Source organism: Anas acuta, chromosome 4, assembly GCF_963932015.1.
Source record: "Anas acuta chromosome 4, bAnaAcu1.1, whole genome shotgun sequence".
NCBI lineage: Eukaryota > Metazoa > Chordata > Aves > Anseriformes > Anatidae > Anas > Anas acuta.
Genome location: NC_088982.1, coordinates 8970923 through 8988602, shown reverse-complemented (window position 1 = coordinate 8988602; position 17680 = coordinate 8970923). Strand labels below are relative to the sequence as shown.

The window sequence follows — 17680 nt, the reverse complement described above, 5'->3', positions numbered from 1 at the left end:
CTTCCTGGCTATCATTAGTCACTGGAAGCTGCTTCGTCCTCAGCAAGCATTGCTTTTTATACCTTCCTCCCGTCCCCCCTGGTGCTCGTTGTCACTGTTGGTTTGAAGTGTCCCTGCCTGTAGATCCTCGGTGCTGGCAGGCAAACGTAATGTGAACGCTTAGATGAGGCTAATCTGTTTAGCTCATTACTAGCTCGAAGATTTGAGACAAAACATGGGAAGAAGTGACATGATAGATGCGTACGGGGGAGCACTGTGAAATGGTGAGCAGGGAGGAGATTCTGACAGCAGAAGAAGTTAAAGGGCGCTGAATGGAGCAGGTTCAGGGCAAAGAAAAGGTTCTCTGCTCTTCTTCAGCCCGTGATTAACCTGTGCAACACCTTCTCCTGGGATGCTGCAGATGCTTGGTATTTACAGCATTGTCAGGAAGCAGCTGGACAGATGCTGTAAGTGAAGTCCCGCACACCACGCCGGTTCAGAAGGTTGCGTGGCTACAGATAAGGCTTGCCAGATTGCAGCTGCACACAGCTTCTGGTGTCTGCTGTAACCACAGCTGCAAGCTCTCAGGGCTAGGCAGGCACTTCTTCTGTCCTGGTATCACTGCTGAGAGAATGGGAGCAATGTTCTCCATATGCAGAGATATTCTGTAACCTGTTCATTGTCACTGAATCTAGGAACCTGATATCAAGCAGATGCTAAATGCAGTAGGGATACAGTGTTGCAGGTTTTTTTTTTTTTTATAAGTAAAAATAGATTTGATTTTGTTTAGGTTGCCTTTTTTGGCTTGTTCAGCTTTGCTGTTGAGTGTTGAAAAAAATTAACATGCCTGCAGCCTTTTGACATCGAAGTCAAATCCAAATAATTACGTGTTGCTCTGCAGCAAATTGCTGTGAAGATTACACACAAACAGAAGCCAGCTTCTGAAAACAAAGCCAAGGTGCCAAAATGTGCTCTGGCACCTTACGTGCATTTATAAAGAGAAAAATATATCTGAGAAGGTGAATTAAAGCCAACGTGAACAGCTGAGCAAGCAGACAAGGGTTTCAGCAAGGATCACAGAAAGGTGAGGAAGGAAAAGCAGCGAGGAGCTAACACCCCATACGGGCTGACCAAGCTGGCCTGTGGGGCTCTTCCTTTTCACTTTGCCTTCAGGCTTGCTGTGAAGTTGAGGTGTTGTGGCCAGAGGTGGGTTTAGTGTGATTTGCGATCATTGCAGCGTGATGGAGCCATCCTAGAGCGATGGCAATGTGGCTTGGGTTGGTTATTAGGCTGTACAAAGCAACACAGCAGTTCCTTTCTTAGGATGCTACAGAAGCGAAATAGTGGATGTTGCACCATAATTGCTTTGTGTGAGATAAATAGGACAAGCAAAGAGTTAAGAAAAAGTTTTAGCTCAGGTTTGTGAGAAGTTGTGTGGTGTTACATCAGTTCATTAGCAGCAACCAGTTCAATCTGTCAGGCGGGTGCTTTATGGGAACCTTTCCGATGGCAACCAGCAAAGATTTTTTCCCCACCTTGTATATACATCTCTAAATCTGTCAAAGTCTGCCTTCAGCCTGGCTGTTCATCCATATGCTGCGGCGTGCTGGAAGATTGGGGATGCTGCTAGTTTGTACAGACAGCAGGATTTTTTCATGCTCTGGAACACTGACTATGGAAGCTAATTAGCTTTTTGGGGTATTTCTTTGTAGTTTGCTATTACGCAGTGCAAAATTTCACCTGAGTGTATGCAAACAAGTTCATATTGATCTTAGCAGCATAATACGATGTCTGAATGACTAAAAATAATAAAAAGGATGTTGTTCATTCTCTAGCACCTTACAAAAGCATTTCTTTAATCAGTTCAACCTTTCTTTTGTTGTCGTCTCTTTCTTTCTAAGCAAACAGTCACAGGGGATCCTTATCTGTAATTAATTCTACCTTATAATATGTCCTTACACATAAACCAACTTTAAAACATTTTTTTTTCTTCCAACAGTGCTGCAGTGGCTCAGCAGCTTGTTTTTAAACTGAGTCAGAACAACTATAACAACTCGTTGTCAGTGCAGAAATTGGAAATGCAGGATTCTGAGAAGTGTCTGGGTGCCCGAACATAGTCCTTGAACTTCTGCCTAGCACATGAACAGTGTAGATTTAGAGGGCTTTCTGGTTCCTATTATTTCTATCCCTATTATTTCTAACAATATTTTTCAGTTATCATACTAGAAATTTCCATGTAGATTTTTTTTCTGCTCTTTATGGTCATATAGCTTCTGATGAGACTCTATTAGAATTGTGGTTTTAAGAAAAAAAAACTTGTGGACAGCTGAAGGAATAAATTCTGAGTGTATGTAAAAATAATTGTTCCTGGTAAGCAGAGCTAAGGCACTTCTCCTTCCTTTTCAGGCTTCCTAAAGTGCTGCACCCGAACTTTTGCCAGCATTTCCAGTAGAGTGGGTGGCTTCTAGGCAATAGGAAAAACAAATAAATCCATCAGTGTATCCACTCAAGATGGACGCATCCTGCATTATCTCTAAAACTACTTGCACTTTGTACAACAAATTAAACTCATGAAATTACACTCTTATCTTCTTCTCTCTTGGATAAAGAGTGTCCTTTTTACTGTTCTCTTTCAACTTCCTGATAACCGAAGCAACACATGTTGTATTTGCTGGTTTCTTGATGAATCCATAGTAAAAATCATTTTTTTTTTTGGCCTTATTCAAAAACATACAAATAAGGATTGGTATTTTTGGAACATAAATTTAGTATATCCAATTGAGCTGTATTACAGGCAGAATGGAGTTTTAATCCAAGTATTTTTTTAAGTCATATGAAAAAAATAAATTGAAAAATAATTCTTACCTTGCCCCAGTAGTAGATGCAGTTTCCAGGAGACTCCTCCTTCACTCTCTCCTTCCCTGTCCTGTCCCTACCCCTGCCATTTTCTCTCTGTCCTTGTATTTCCAGTGATTTAATCCTGACGGCTGTGATCTCGGTTCATATGCATCCTATCTGTGTCTGGTTCATGTTTTTTTGGGGCGAGCTCGTGCCCCTGGCCAACCGAGGGAGCACCTGTATCTCTCCAGGGAGCAACTGCTCCTTTTCTTTGTAATTAACCTTGGTGCTCCACATCTCACCTGCTTTCCTGCGTAAGCTCTTTGGGGGGTAAGCCAAGGCTGCTCAGCCATGCCTCGTTGGGAGCTGTCAAGTTTTCCACTTTATTTGGTAATTTTTGGAAAAAAAGAAAAGGATGAGAAAGGATGCCAACAGAGGGCTGCCTCTGCAGAGCGATCCTGGGAGACATATGGGGGAGTTGAGGAGAAAGCTTCTGCAATAAAAAAATGTCCTCATTTGTAGAAGGATTTTGGCATAGCTAAGCCAGCCCTTGCACAGAACTGGCAAGTTTTGAGGGCAGCGTTTGCATTTTTTGGTTACTGGCTCCTTGTGCTGCTGTGGTCTCACGTGGGGCTGGGGCAGCGTTGCTCGTGCAGAGCTGTGAGGTCTGGCTGTGGGATGTTAAAGCCAGAGCAGATCCTTAATGTTCAGTTCTCAGTGCAGCGTGGTGTAATTGCACTGTACCAACCTTTGTTTTTTCCTTTGGACTGCTCGACTCGATGTTTTTCCTCTTTCTTCCTGGGGTGCTCTGGCTGTTTGCGCTTCAACAAGATTTTCCTTGGCACAAGCTGCCAGACAAACCTTAAGAAACAGTCTGAGGAAAAGTGCTGGCTTTGATTCTCTTCCCAGCTAGGAACAGCGCTGATTTTATGAGCGGGGAGGAAACCCTAAGAGCATCTTACCCTTGTCTATCTCCAGTTATGGTTGTGAACCCCTTGAGGATCAATGCACATCTCGTTTGCTTGCTTGCTTGTTCTGAGCCTTCCTGGCAGTCCTGAGAACTGTGGAGAGAATAACACAAAGCTTCACGAAACCACATCTACTGACACGGGAAGAAAAAGGGGAAGAACCATACTGACTTAATTTTTAATTGCAAATTATTGTGTTTATTTCAGCCAGCTAAAATAGTTTGAGCTGTCCCACAGACCGAGTGGAGAAGCTTGCTGTGTGGGGTTGCTTTGCAGTAACCTCTTAGGATAACCATTTTCTGGCTCCAACACTTTTCTGGAAGGAGGCGTGATTGAGTTGGTTTTCAAGGGCGATATCTTCCAAACTTCATTTTCCTGTTCTGGAGAATATCGGGACTCCAAGTGTGTAATTACACAAATACAGTTTAAGACAGGTCAGACTGCAGGTTTATGAACTGTGATGATAGTGTGTGGGGGGAAAAACTCATTCCATTGTTAACAAAGGGCTCCAGACAGTCATCTGCATGTTAACAAGGCCAGGTAGCCATCCATGCCAGGGATGGACTTCTGAAGTAGCTTGCTAACAGCCACGGTTACCAGAAGGAAGCAGACAGTGAGTATGTGACAACAGGGAGAGGTGGCTCATGGCGGAACCTGTAGGAGTGGCACATCCAGGAGTACCTTAGCTCAGAAGTCGGGGCTGGAAACAATGCTAGTTTGGTCAAAAGCATTGTTCTTCTAGTTGGGATAAACCTCTTAGCCAGACCCCTCAAAACTTAATCGTTTTACCCCTGCACCTGACTATGGCGATGCTCGCAATGCGAGGCACCGGTGCAGGGCTTTATTTTAGCGTCATCCATTGCAAGTCAGAATAAATTCCTTGTGATGTGACATGTATGGGAGTCGCGTTGTCTCCTGCTGCAGGTGGGTGCTGAAGCAACTATTGGTGCTCAGCTGGAGAGTGTTCCCATCTGCTGCTCCGCGGGGTGCTTGGGGAGGGGGCTGGCTCAGCTGCCTGGGCAGAATAGGGGGAAAAAACACCTTTTTTAAATTGAAATTCAGCTTTTCCCATCTTTATGTGAGCTGTATCTTGCTCTAAGCGCTATAAAGCAAATTTTTATGTAATAATATGTGCAGAGAGAAATTAAGTGTATAGCTGAGAAAGTTTTCACGCTTCTTGTTTTGTTGGGAGTAGCTGGGAACATGGGCAGCGGCAGGGTCTCCTCGGCTCTTTCCTAGAAATAAGGAGGGCTGCTCTGCCTTATGTGCACATTTAGCTTCCCAGGTGCAGCAGCGCTGTGGTAAGGAACACGTGTGATCATTAGGAGCCCTGGCAGTCCCTGTGTTTTGGAGTCTGTGTGTTTTCTGTAATGGAATTATTTCCTGGGAAATGAACTTGTTTGTAATGGCTTTTCTGGTAATTTAGCAAGTTTCACTTCGCAGGTAATGTAGCTTTTCCTTTATGGAATCAAATAAGTTGCGTGGCTTTCCTGAAATTGTCTCTTGCAAAGACAATCATGTCTACGTAGAAGAGCTGTTAACGTAACTTCCATGCTGCCAGTTGCCTCATTTACCCTAGGATTCATCTGGATAGAAGGGCTGCATTCAGTGCAGCCGTAGAGGTTTGCTCTGATAACTGCTTCATGGGTTGGGGCCGATCCTCAGAAGTTAGCAGGGAGCAGGAGAGGTCTCGAACATCCTTTCCAAAGAGGTGCTGGGGTTTGTGCTGGGCTTATAAAGCCATCTTTTTGGTTGTGTATTTATCTCCTGTATTTGCACTGTTCTCAACACCAGTAATGATGTTAGCTTCTGTCTCAACCTGGGTGTATCTGTGCTTTTTTTGTGTGTACTTCAGTTTCTTATTACCTTCCTCATCCCGAGCATCCAGTGCTGTGTTCAACGATGTGACTACTCAGTTTTGTGCGAGGATTTTTTTTTATTTTTATTTTTTTAAGTTTAAATCCTGAGGATGTCTGTCTCCAACTGGTCTTTCTGAAACAACCTGCATTCAGATAGCTCCTGGAAATTATTTCTTTTGCCATGCCCTTTTTTTTTTTTTTTTTTTTTTTTTTACCAATTATTTTGCTTTACATGAGATTAGTTTCCTGTATATGGAATAACTATATAGACAGATATCCCAGAAATGAGTCATCATGATGTAATCTGTCAGTATTTTAACAATCTGACTGGTAATTTTGTCCCCTCAAATAGTTAGTTCCTCTTCCTTTGTCTTAGGTTGTGCTGGGAGCTGCCTACAACCCTTGTAGGTGCTACCGCCAGTAGCTGCCTGGAGAGATGCAGCAGAATGCCTGCTTGATTTACACCACAGTGTTTTCAGTCCATTTCAAAAACATAATTGTGTTTTGCTGACTGCAAATCATCTTTGATATCCCTCCAAACTGCATGCGCATCCCCAAACTTGATCAATTCCAGGCTATCTTCTTCTGCCTGCCATCTCCGGTTGATAAATTCTGGACTTCCTTTTCCTCTCAAATAAATAAACAAAAAAGTAAATGAATAAAAATTGTTTCTCCACACATACTGTAATTACGGGTGTTAGTCATGATTTTGAATGGTGCTTGTGTTCCCAGCGCAGCTCTGGGTGATGGTAACATCAGCCTCTGAAGTTGGTGCTTTTCTGAACAGAGACATTAATTGCAGATATTCTGTTTTAACTTAATTTGTACCGATTTTCTATGCACGTGATTGATAATTGAAAAGAATGAAAAAAATGACATCAAGGAAAACAAACAAGTGCCAAAAGCCCTGACTTCTGCTATACTGACGTGTGGTTTAAAAACCCCTGTCAGCCTCCACAGCATTTTCTTTGACAGAGGATGATGTATTTCACTTACATTTGATAAGGAAAAGCAATGTGGCTTTACAAGTGGTGAAATATTCAGCACTTCAGGAAACTGAAGTTTCTGATTAGATAAGCTAACTGCTTGGAAGAACAACCTAAAGCATTGTTACTGTAAGGCTTCTCAATTAATTGCTCTGAGAGTGTTTGCAAACCTCCACAAGTGCACAATACGCTTCTCCTTCAAGTACTTCTCCACTAATGCTTTGTCGTATATATTAAAAACATTTTTCTTGGCTTTAATAATGCCTTGAGATTTTTTTTTAAAGATCGTTGGCAGTCCCTGAAGGCGTTGAACCTGCTGGCTTGAGGATATCAGAGCAGGGCTGTGCTTCAGGTAACCACAGCAGGAGGGAGAGGTAATGGAAGGGCTGAAGGGTACTGGAGCTAAACCCTGGTGCAGGGCAGCTTGTCTGGGTTTTCTCTGAGATACCAAGGAAGTGCAGGTGAGAGATTTGGAGTTCATGAGGTTCCAACTGATGTCTGGCCATCAGAAGAAGATCGTGCCACCATGCTCTTGGTGAATCTGGATGGGTCTTTCTGCAGTTCTCATGTGAGAACCCGTGGCTAGGACGGTCAGGTATTGACTGAGCTGTTGGAAAAAAAGGCATCTGGTTCGAGCAAAGACCACAGTGGGGAAGTGCATCCAAATTGCATCCTCTATTTTTACATTTGTTCCCCAGTACAAAGTTTTGAGCAGGAAAAAACTGAGGAGAAGGGAGATGACAACTCATTTTCACTAGCATTGCAGCAATTTCCCGTGTTTTAGGCAAGTGATGTGATTGTGTGACTGTAGGCAAGGCATGTGCCTACCAAATCAATGCAGATATTACCATCTATTTTCAGGATAGTCTTGAAATTACTGGGGATAATTAAGAACTTCGATTTCAGAAATGTCAGAACGCTTTTTTGATGCCTTGTTGATTTTATGCTGATTATTTTATTCAGGGAAAAATATTCAGTTTGACAATTGCACAGCAATGAGCAACTTAGATCAGAGGCTGCGTGTGTGCTGAGCCTGGTGTCGAATGCATTTTTTGTAGTAAAAACAATTGAACTTTTTGACCTGTGGAGCTGTTGAAACGTAGGCTGTAGATACACCAGCAGGTGTTTTGCCCTTTTACGTGGGAGAAAAATCATGGGTCTGCCTCCAGTTTTGGTACGGTGCCTAGTTAGGGTTCGTTTTAGGAGTCTGGCTGGGGTGTAGAGCAGTGGTAGTGGAGAAGGGAGCTGAGCTTTGGAAGACAAAGTCCACTGCTGTGTGCTGGTACAGACCAGCAGCAGGTGTCTGTGTAGGAACTGAGTGAGTTGTGCACGTAGGAGTTAATGTTTCTGCATTACCTAAGCGTGCTTCGCTTTTCAAAGATCAGATTTCTCTTTCGTTGGTGTCTCCAACGATGTAGCGTTGTTGGGTTGTGTTTTTTTGGTGCTATTATCAAATATCGCAAAGGAAAACCAGGCTGAAGCACGTTCTTGCCAAAGCGTTGTAAATATTACAATAAGCATTTCTGGTAATGCACTTGCTTGCTTTTTAAAAGCAGTTCTGCAATTAATGCCTCTGGCTCTTCTGTCATTGAGCATACTGAAGAAAATAATCGGCAGGCAGAATTCTGGGGAATGCAGCTGGGGAGCATGAAAGTGGAATTGTGACATGGAAGTGATAATACTGATCAATAGAGAGCAATAGGCAGCAGGCTTCTGTGCGTTACAGCTTTTCTAGAAGTTGTTTCTGGAATGAGGAAAACCAATTAATTCTCCTGGTTAAATAGGTAGTGTTGTAATTGTGTTGGGTTTTTGTATTTACCTAAATGGGCAACAGACAGGTCTCAAACTTGGTCTTGTCTCTTCTGCTAAGATGTGATTTGGAAATCCTAGTGCAAATTGCTAATATATAGGTACTAGAGGTTTTTTAATTTGTGTTTTCTCCTTCAATAAATGAATCACCCAGCTTAGAAAAATATCTGTCAGGAAAGCATTCGTCTTGTGCTTCTGCTTAGTTTTGAGCATTCTGTGTTGGGCTTTAAAAGGAACCTGTTCATATCGGGGACGGGCAGGGGAGACCAGCTGAAGCCTGGTGCAGGTTATCCCACATCTGCTTGCTGATGAGGAGAAATGGTCCAACTAAAACCGTGTGCTGAGCTAGCACAGAAAACAGGAATAGCTGTACGAACACATTGCTTTCCCAGGAGAGATTTCTGTGTGCCCAGGAGACCAAGGGCAGACCTTGAGGATATTGTACAAAAAAAAAAAAACAGAGAAAAGCCTAAAGGAGCAAAAAGCTTCAATTCCGCAGGGGAATGGGGCAGGGATGCTGGTGACCGTGCTGCCACACAGTGTCACCTAGTTAGGTTACTGCCTTACCAGCAAATACAGGCTTTTTATGTGCTTGTATACATATGTATGTATGTGTATAAATATATATAATACTGATGGGCTGTTTGAAAAAAATTTAGCACAGTTTACAAAGCCCAGTGTGAGCACGCTGGTGCCTGTCTGTTGCTTCTGTCCTCTCTCTTCTTGCCCACTTTTTGCTGATTTTCAAAGCCAGCCAGCATTGGTGCTGAAGTAAGCTTGGAAATAAGATGCTAATCTCAGTAACAAGCCCTTAAAAGCAGTGAAGACCCTAAAAGGGACCCTGTGGACAAAGGGACTTTGTGCCAAGCCAGAAGTTCAGTGCCCTGACCGAAGGGCTGTGTTGCGAGCGGGGTCGTAACACAGGTAGGAGCCGTGGTAAGCACGGGACAAACATCATCCAAAGCTGCTGTTATCCTGGAAGCTGAATAATAAGCCCGTTTTGACAGATGATGGCACTCAAAGCTACTTTTTTATATTATTTAGCTGAAATAATGGGAATCGGATCAGAAGTTTTACTTAGGCAGGCGTTCATATGAAGTTGCTGTCTGAAGGTGGAAGCCGGGAGAAGTCGCTGTGCCGAGGGCCTGGGAAGATGCGTTGCTTTCATCCCTGGGCTTGAACAGCTGCGTCTGGGAATGAAGTTCTGATGAAATCTTTTTGTTGCAGTGATTGATGGCGGTAGCGATACGATGCCAAGGTAGTTAAATCCTGCACATCTGGCAAGGCGTTCAACCTGAGCTTATTGAAAGCCTCCTACCAGGCAAACGAGGTAGTGAACGAGCAGCTTTGCACAGGTGATCGGTCTTTTATTCAAGTACGATGCGGAGCACCTCAGATTCATCATAAGCAAATTTGTTGAGGCGAAGAAAAATAAGGATGCACCTTCAGTATGAAGAAACCTAAGGAATGTGCTGCGCCTGTTAATACCCGAGAGGGACTGCGTAGTAAGTCTTTTATTATAGCAGTCTTGAACTCGTTGCTGGGTCAGGTTTCCTTCTTGTTAGGGTTTTGTCTATGCCCTGATAAATGAAGGCATTTCTCGATCCAGAAGTAAAGTAGTGTATATGGCAGATTGTTCAGAACAGGTTGGAACCGAACAGGGAGGCAAAGCTGGCACGCTACCAGGGCTGCTAAGCCTGGGCAAAACAATGGAACTACAGACCTGGAAGGAAAAAAAAAAACCTATTAGGATATAGCAACCTAGAAGAAGATGGAGATTTTGAAGAGGCTGCAAAGCAATCTGTAAACTGCACAAAGCTGTCTGTTTTTTTCCCCCCTAAGAATAGAAGTCTGATTTTGGAAGAAAAAAGCTTATAGGAAAAAAAATAATGAAGACATGAGCATTGAGGATGGGCGAGAGGAGGTTACGGTTTGTCTCAGCGTTTAGGAATTTTTATAAATACTTAAAAAACATTAATAAAACATGTTATAACTGTAGTGGATTCTGAAGTCCTCTAATGCATGAAGCTGTGAGAAAATGGAGCTTATCAGGGCAGAGGGGTTTGCATTATTGGAGGAAAAACAGTTGGATGCTGCTTCGAAATGGTACTGCATTGCCGTGCATAAGGGGAGGGCCTGTATGTCTGGAAATGTGGGGATCTGAATTGACATTTTTCCTTTTGATAGGTAACAAATCCCTAAAAACATGGTGGAATCTATCTTATTGAAAAGATGCTTAGTGTAATGTTGACCAAAATGTAGACAAATCTGAAAGAAACTGCATAAAAACCTTTAAAGAATGACCTCTCCACTTGGATACTTATCCCAACAAGCTCAGTTCGCTCCTTCTTAGTAACTAGTTGTCCTTTAAGCTTGATGTTCGTGCAGCAGTTGAGAAAGAAAGGTGATTATCCTGAAGTCAAAGCTGGGGAGACTGGCTATGGGAAGAGGCAGTCAGGAAGTGCTAGGAGGTCAGTGGGAGGTTGGACCACGGGCTGGTGGCCAGGTGCCCACCCAGCCATCCTCTTGCTCCCCAGTAGCACAAGGGGAGAAAATAGGATGAAAAAGCTCACAGGCTGAGATGAAGACAGGTAAATCTCCTCTTCCTCCCCATGACTTCTTCATAGTTGTGGCTGATTTTGGCAGGAGGCAACAAGGCAGCTCTGGAGGTGGAAATCCCTGCAGTGGGCTTGGTGGGGAGGCAGCGCTTCAGGTTACCATGCTCCATTGCTACCTAGAGCCTTGGTGTCCCCACAGCAAACCTTCTTCCTCCTCCTGGAGTGTGTCTTATTCCCTAGAAATAGAGGCAATGGTTCAGCTGCAGTCCACTCCTGTTCAGCACAGTCCGTGTCCAAAAGCTTAAGTAACACGTGTTCAGCATATGCTTATGTACTTCCCCCAGAAAATATGGATTTGAGCACATGCTTTTCTAGATTAGTATTATGAACGTGCAAAAATAGAAACTCTGTGCAGTGACTTAATCCATCATGAGTGAAAACTGACTGTGTGGCAGTCTCAAATATTTGCTATTCTAGTTCAGTGTAATCACTATCAGATTATTTTTTTGTTGCTGGTATTATTTCTATATCGTTCTGTAATGGAAGCATAGCGTTTAAATGTGCTTTTTGGAGAGCACTAGTAGTGGAAAAAAACTCACTCACCTAATTTGTGTTGTCCAATAGTAAATAAATCATTATCTCACTGATTTTTTGCTTAAGGCACTAGTAGCGTTTTTTTTGTGTGTGTGCTAACAACCTGTTCACCTGTCTTTCTAGCTTGTGTAATGATATTCTGTAGATAAACACAGAGCAGCTGGTAAAGCTTTAACCAGTCTGTAGCTTTTCCCACAGTGCTTTTTTTTTTTTTTTTTTTAACAGATTCTTATGACCAATTACCAATTGTTGTGTTCATTTTGGAGTCCTTTTTTCTTTTCATACCTGTGCAACACCAGAAAGCCAACAAATTCATTAAAAAAAAAAAAGCATTTTCAGTATTTTTAAGACTTCATTACAAAGTTAACCTTGAGGGAATATTTCACCCTTTTTTCTTAATGGATAGCACTTGAGGTAGAGTTGGTAGATGTAAAAATAAATAACTAAATCCTGCATGCTTTGAGTAGCAGTTGCTTTTTCCCTTCATGTGAAGCAGTGCCTATGCTATTAAAAATTATAACATTTGAAGTTAAGTATCAGATATTGACTCCTCCATCTGTTAGGGAATGATCATTTCTTATTGGTATTTATTACCATTTGGAAAACATTAAATAAATAATCAAAGAACCTGTCTGAAGAGAGGATGTTGGTACACTTGCTTGCATAGAAGGTGAAAATGAACCCATGTAACGATTCACACTTAATCCCTTTCTGAAAAAAAACACCTAAAATCTTTGAAATAAGTCATCTGCCAGTCAAGCCTGCTGGTGCATCTGTGATTTGGGTAGTCATGTTTCGACTGGGTAAGTTTCGATCACTGCGAGTCCATTATTTTTCACATTGGCAATTAATACGTTTGGGGTTTCAAGCCTAAATCCTATTTTTTTGAAAAACAAAACAAAAAAACCACACAACAGACTAATAACTCTTTTTTTTTGTAATAATATTACATAAGTCTTAAATGAGTTTAATTAGTTGAAAACTAGTAACATGCAACATCGGTTTTGAGCTTTAAAAATACAACATTGCCTCTGAGATGCATGCCTGATCATATTTAAAACCCTAGGTCCTAATTCTGCTTCGTGGTACACAAAAGACATTGTCACCATGTACAGTTTTCCAAATGGTAGTCAGTGTTTTCTGTGTGCTGGAGAAGAGGATCGACTTCTTAACCAAGAGCCTTTCAAAGTCCCGTTTCAAAGCAAATGCACTTGTGAAGACCCATTTCTGATTTCTGTGCCGTGCAGTAATCATTCCTGTCTGGCATGGTCTGATAACTACAGCACTTATTTCAGGGGATGGAAAGTTTGAGGTTGATCCTCTTTCTCTGGTGGTGCCCTTCTTTCCCCCCCAAGATACAGCAGGCAACAGGTTTCGACTGACAACAACTGGACCTTCTGTAGTAGAGACATTTCCACCACCCTTCCCCATAGCAAAGGGGGAATAAAGGAAGCCATATAGATAAAAGATGGTTCTGCTGATGTGAATGCCATGGCTTTTCCCTAAAACTTCTCACTTCATCTGATGGAGTCCCATCTGGATGGAGTCCCAGCTGGAGTGCAATAGGAACTGCAGAGTTGATGTTTTTTAACCATCCTGGCTGAGGAAGGGCAGCGTGATGTGGCACCCACAGCAATTAAAACGATCACACGGGGACTGTCTGGTGTCACTAAATACTGTCCTGTAGGTGTTTGGTGGATGCAGTTGCTGTAATGTGTAGTAAAATTAATTTACTTGTGTGAAATGCACCTTTTACCATTACCAAATACTATTCGAAAAGCATTCCCAGTGGATGTAGGCTTATGTTTTTTTTTTTTTTCTAGTCAAAAAACAACTGGGATTTACTATCAGCAAAATGCATGTAATTAATGTTTTTCCTCATAGTTTCTTTCTGTAGGGATCGGGTCAGGGTTTGAGTGCATGGCAGAGACATTAGTGCTTAGGACACGGAAAAGTGCAAATGGACAACCAAAGTCTGGAGCCTTTCCTCTCTGCTCCACGGGTTTTATTTTAAGCAGGGCTGGGGTTTAGCTGTTGTTCTGAAGCCTTTAGATCAGCAATTCAAACAGGAATATTATTTTCTGGAGGGTGACTGACAGGCATCAGAAGATAATTATATCGCTAGCGAGGATCACGCTCATCTCTCTGCTTCCCTTGTTTCAGTCTGCTCTTCGGCTCGTTTGTGATGATGACGTCTTTTGTCCCTATTTTTGGTGGAGACGGTGGGGGCTTCATTCATGTTGTGATGGAAGCAGAAGAAAAACTTGAACAGGATCTTTCTTTACTTCCCTATGAAGGATTGTAGAAACCTGGTGAAAATGCTCTTCAGTGTTCAAAGTATGGGCTGCTGTCGGTGGTGTTCATAAGACCATGCATAATTTTGCGTTAGCTAGTTGAGAATGAAGCAGTATTCATACTTGAAAGCTGTCATCAAAATCACGCAGAAGATGCTCGCAATCTTGCTTTGAAAGAAGAAAATCCCCCACAAAAATGAATCCTTATTTCTGGAAACTTGATTTTCAAAACAATTACTAAATTCTGGAATTACTGACCAAATGGTTTGAGATTTCTCTCTTGGCTCCCTGGCTTGTCATTGTAGTACCAGTTTTCTGTCTAGCTCCTTGCTTCTGTCCTGTGTTGAGATGTCTGTGCTAGAATTCCTTCCTTTCCCAGTCAGTTTACACTTCTTTTAAGTGACAGCTTCTGTTTTTGATAAAGACCAGCTTGTTTGCAAGACATGAGAATGGCATCTTTTCATCTGATAACATGTAATAAGTAATCGTACTGACCTGTTACTTATCTAACAACATGTAGCTCATAGCTCTCTTAAGTTGTTTCCTTTCAACATTCTCTTATAGTCCGTGTAAATCCTGAAGAAAAATCAAATCCGAATCTGTTATGAAACAAACTGAGCTAACCTAATTGTAGTCACTTTTAGGTCTTCATTGGGGAAAAGCTGCATGAAGCCTGTTCAATAGTTAATGCAACTTTACATGTAGAGCTTGGCAGTGGCAGGGAGCCTTCTGCATTAAATCTCTGACTTAATGAAAGCTGCAGATGAAGAGTAATGCCTAACAGAAAGTGGATGAAATACAACAACAACAAGACAACAGTAAGAGAAATATTCAGTGGGTAACCTTTCATAAAAAGGTGAATGATGCAGTATTACAGTAACTGATGATATGCTGATTCCTGTCTGGAGTGATAGTCAATGCCTATCATATAACTCAGAATAATAAGTAATGAGCAATGTATAAAATGATGGCTTTGAATCTGTGGTGGATGTGGTCTGGTGTTATGGTAAGTTATGCACTGGCTGTACAGCTACACGGAATATTCTGGGTCATTTGGTGGGCTGAATCTTTTTGAACGCGAGCTGTGAAATGCAGAAAGACTTTGGAGGGAATGCAGGGTGCACTCATAGAGTGAAAGAGCCTCCCGCCTTGAGAACTCAGGCTCAGGAGGGTGTTAGGATGATAATAGCTTTAACAAAAACAAACAAAAAATAAAACGGGAATAAAACCCTATATGTGATCTACAAGGGAGTTGTAGTAAAAAGGGCAACTGCAGTCCATGGATACAAAAATAGCTGACAAGAAGTAGCTTAAATGCATGGTGCTCTAGTGGAACAAGACAAGGTAAGTACGTAGAAGATGAAGTCCAGCAAATCAAACCAAGAGATTAGATGGATGAATTTGGTTGTAGCGTGTGAAGTTCTTGATACAAAGTACAAAGACATGAAGTGGTAGGTTTTCTGTTAGGTGCATTCAAATGAAGTCTGTCTATTAATTTAAACAGTTGAAGATGAAAGAGTACTAATTGTTACTCTGCCAAAGAATAGTAATTCAGACAGGATTATTTGAACCACGTTTTGCATAAGCTGAAAGTGAAAATGGGCATTGAGCATGGTGCTATCGTTTATTTTCTCCTACCAGTTGGAACAAATTGAATTTAGAAAGTTGGGGTTATTCATTTTAAGTGTCCCCCCTGCTGGGAGATTTCGAGTTTTATGCAGGTGTGTCTTGCCAGGGACCACATGATTGGCACAATTAATCAAAGATCATGACACTAATCCGCAACAAACATAACACAGTAGAAAGAACTCAATTAAAACTTTTGTTCCTCCAATTTAAAAGATCAGCCTCGTGGGAGTTAAATATCTCAGCCTAATGTTTTCTTTAGCTCGAGACCACTCTTAACAAATTGCCTTACTGTGCTTCTGCAGTGCCATGTAGATGTGTATAAATAAGAAACCATCCTTTGCTGCAAGGCCAGGCTGGATGGGGCTTCGGGCAGCCTGGTCCAGTGAGAAGTGTCCCTGCCCATATCAGGGGTTGGAAATAGATGATCTTTAAGGTCCTTTTCAACCCAAACCATTCTGTGATTTAAGACTAAACTTCTCACAGTTTACACACATTGTACTGTAGCTGCTTAATAAAACAACAGAGAAAGGATGAAAAGGATAAAATCTTAAGATTGGAAAGGCTTTTTATTATTTATTTTGTAGTAAGTGGCTGGCTCTCTGCTTAAAGGAAGAAAATACCACATTCATTACTGTTTCAACTGCCTGAAAGGATTATTCCTGACCTGCCTCGCAACTTGAATGGCGTGAACGAGTGATGCAGAAAGCTGTTTGGTAGTGTTACAGCTCATAATAATATTAAAGATAGGAAGCCTTAAAATCATTATATTCGTGCACAGATAGGGCATGTAGGAACAGGAGCCGGTGTGTCTGCTTTCAGGGATGGTTGTGTTTGTCTCATTAAATTGCTGGCTGAGAAACCACGCGGCGTGCACCAGCGATGTAGTCTGTAGCATCATTTGTAAGACTTGATCTTTTTTAAGAGTGACTGTAATAACATACTTGCAGTAGTTAACTCTGTGGAGGATGTGTACTGCCCTCTTTAAAAGATGTTAATACTGTGCTCTTTTCCAGGGACTGTACAGGTGTGTAGGTTTTATACTCTTGTAATGCCTAAAGGGGTTTTTCTGTATTTTGTGAAGACTTGAGTTGGGAATTGAGCATCAGTTGAGTTGGAAATTTTTGGTTGCTGTTGTTTTTGGAAGTAGGCAGCAAAAAAACCTGCTTTTTCCATGATATTTACTGTGCTCTGACCACTTCTGTTGCTGGGGTGGCTGAGAGAGCTTGGACTTTTTAGCCTAAAAGAGAGGATGCTCAGGCGGCATTTCATCAGTGTGTTTAAATACCTAAAGGGAGAGTGCTAAGAGGACTCATACAGTCTTTTCAGTGGTGCCCAGTGCCAGGCCGTGAGGCACTGGGCACAAACTGGAACAGAAGAGGTTCCCTCTGACCACCAAGCAGCCCTTCTGTGCTGTGTGGGTGCTGGAGCCCTGGTTCAGGCTGCCCAGAGGCTGTGGGGTGTCCTTGGAGAGCTTCAGAAGCCACCTGGATGTGGTGCTGGGCACCCTGCTCTGGGTGGCCACTCCTGAGCAAAGAGACGGCCTCCAGCAAGTCCCTGCCAACCTCAGCCATTCTGTGATTCTGTGAATTGCTTGGAAGCTTTCATAGGGATCTGAATTTCCCATCCTTAATATTATTATATTTTCCTTCTATAGGAAATTATTCCCACATAATTATGATTATTATTAGTATTTCTTGATAAATTCCCTCATTCTTTTTTCCATTATTATTGATGTTTTTTTTTAATGTGGACAAAACTCGTCATAGTAATTCTGTTCCTTGCCACTTGGAAGACTTGTGAATAGTTTTCTCTCTGAAAGACTTTTGACGTAGTTTTCTCTCTGTAAGACTTGGTTTAATCATATCATTTGCTTTGTCAGGTCTTTGTATCTACTTGACCCTTACAACATATCTAGTAGATTCAGTACCTTTACCTCCTATGATGTGATTCTTGTGATCCTCAAAATGAGGGTTGTGTCCAGGTGGGCAACGGGTTTCAAGGGTCACTGCAGTGGTCACAAGTTGGTGCTGCAGCTTCTGCTGAAGGCCCATCACATTGTCTTGTTGGCAGTGGGTGGTTGTTGTTGACCTGGCAAGCAACTTTGTCTTGTTTTGCCAAAACCGAAATGCACTTTTGTTTAATAAACAAAACTAGTGATTCAGTTGT

At 42.0% G+C, this 17680-nt stretch overlaps 1 protein-coding gene across 4 annotated transcripts in view; it reads left to right on the top strand.

Annotated features, from left to right (window-relative positions):
- The window catches only part of ZFYVE28 (zinc finger FYVE-type containing 28), a 142749-nt gene that overhangs the window by 50704 nt on the left and 74365 nt on the right, over window positions 1–17680 (top strand). The gene's annotated exons all lie outside the window — the stretch shown is intronic.